Source organism: Frankliniella occidentalis, unplaced genomic scaffold (genome assembly GCF_000697945.3).
Source record: "Frankliniella occidentalis isolate FOCC.00 unplaced genomic scaffold, Focc_3.1 Scaffold142, whole genome shotgun sequence".
NCBI lineage: Eukaryota > Metazoa > Arthropoda > Insecta > Thysanoptera > Thripidae > Frankliniella > Frankliniella occidentalis.
The window spans coordinates 20,257-21,987 of record NW_026267269.1 but is presented as its reverse complement, the minus strand read 5'-3'; the positions used below and the strand labels follow the sequence as shown (position 1 = coordinate 21,987).

The window sequence follows — 1,731 nt, the reverse complement described above, 5'->3', positions numbered from 1 at the left end:
GGACTCGTCGTCGTGGTGGGGGTGGTGGGACTGGGGCGGGCCCGCCGCACGGGAGCGCGGCCCCCGCACACAGCCTTTGCAGCAGCACGCCGCGCAGCATCGCGGGGGCGCCTCCGCGCGCGGAACGCCCCCTCCCGTCGTGGAACGCCCCCCTTCCCGTCGTGGAAGGCCCCCCGTGGGATCTCTCCCCGGCGCCGCCGACGTTTTCGACGTTTTAGGACGGCGTGACCGGTGTCATCGCTCTTGCAAGAACAGTGGTCGTCTCGAACTGGACTGCCCCTCCGGGGAGTGCATCACAGACTAACTGCCCTATCGCGACCGTGTCGAGTGTCCACGCCGTCGGCGCGCCCTTGGTACGCCCTTGGCACGCCCCTTGTCACGAGTGAACAGTGGAGCTCATCGCCTGCGTTACCTTTCACCCGTCGGTTATCACTGAAAGAAGGTAGGCGTCTGAGTGGCCGCCCGTGTCGCGTAACAGAGTCTCGAGGGGGCCCTGCTGTGTGTTGCGTGTCGGCACGAAGGCAAGCGTATCCCTTCAATATTTAATTTGGTTTAATCCCACCACCCGACTCGGAATCCCGCAGAGTCTCCTCGGAGGAGCCGTGTAAGGATAAGGCCACGCCAAGGTGTGGGGTGTGTGTGCCGAGGGGTGCGTGTTCAGCGAGGAACATTTGTTAGTGTGTGTTTATTTAGGGGCAATTCGAGGAGAAATGGTCAAAACTGTCCGCCGGTCACGCGATTTGTGAGTGACTGAAAGGCGCTACGTTGTTTTACAACACGTGTCCTTACTCCCCATCTCAAGACGCGTCCAGTCATGTTTTGTACGAAGCCGTAGCAGCACCTCGCAGTCGCTCACAAACAACGTTACGTACGGACACCCCTTCCTGGAATTGCCCTTAGAGGCTGTTAACATCAAACCGACACGTCTAATTCTAACGTCCAGAAATAGATTCGCAACCGTCTGTTTACAGCCGTGATAGAGCTCAGGTTGGGACAAAAGCGCAAAGCAAATATTGAAGTTACGTGAAATTCTGATAATGCGAAAGAATCGCCTGGAGGTCCCGTTCCTTGACATTTCTGCTTCTGCGTCTTTGAGATTGTCAAACCCGGTGAGGAGGAGGGGGGCTTCATTTCCAAAGTTTCTCCCCCAGTTCCTGTGAACTGCGCCGGGGAGGGGGAAGGGGGGGACCTTTTCTTGTTCCTCCGGCACCACTTTTACGTAAGTGAGGACGATCGGCACTCGGGGCGTCGCTTGTTGGACTGGATAAGGGGCCCCCGGCCCGGGACGTGCGCCCGGAAACGGAACGGGGAGAACCGGAGGGGGGCGAGGGGGGACCCGAGGGGGAGCCCGCGGCCCAGCCACGGAGAGAGTCGTGTTCGTTCAACCACCACCGCGGCGCGGCGGGAGGGCGGAACGGGAACGGCGCTGGTGCGCTCAAGGGGGTTGAGATCCCAGACCTTCCTTTTAGCGAGAGACGTTGTGTGGCGCGGGGCGGGGGGCGGGGCGGGGCGGGGCAGCCAATCGCTACATCCCCCGGGCCCACTCCACGCGGGGCGGAGTGAGGGGGAGAGGAGAGAGAGGTCGGTCCGACCCCGACCCGGCGGCCTGTCCACGGTCATCTCATGCGTGAGAGCACACCGTAAATGTGTAAGGTACAGGATGGCGTATTTTAAGGTACGGAAGACGTCCTGCGTACCTTAACCGCTGGGATTACCGTACAGAGGGCCATT

General features: G+C 60.8%; 1 protein-coding gene across 5 annotated transcripts in view; it reads left to right on the top strand.

The window, feature by feature from the left end:
- The window catches only part of LOC113204987 (band 3 anion transport protein), a 45,899-nt gene that overhangs the window by 23,997 nt on the left and 20,171 nt on the right, over positions 1 to 1,731 (top strand). Inside the window, exon 1 of one of the 5 annotated variants that reach the window (XM_026420394.2) lies at positions 95 to 442. The exons of the other annotated variants lie outside the window; for them this stretch is intronic. The gene's annotated coding sequence lies outside the window, so the exon portion shown is untranslated. Of the gene's footprint in view, positions 1 to 94; positions 443 to 1,731 lie in introns of those variants that run through there. 5 annotated transcript variants of the gene reach the window in all.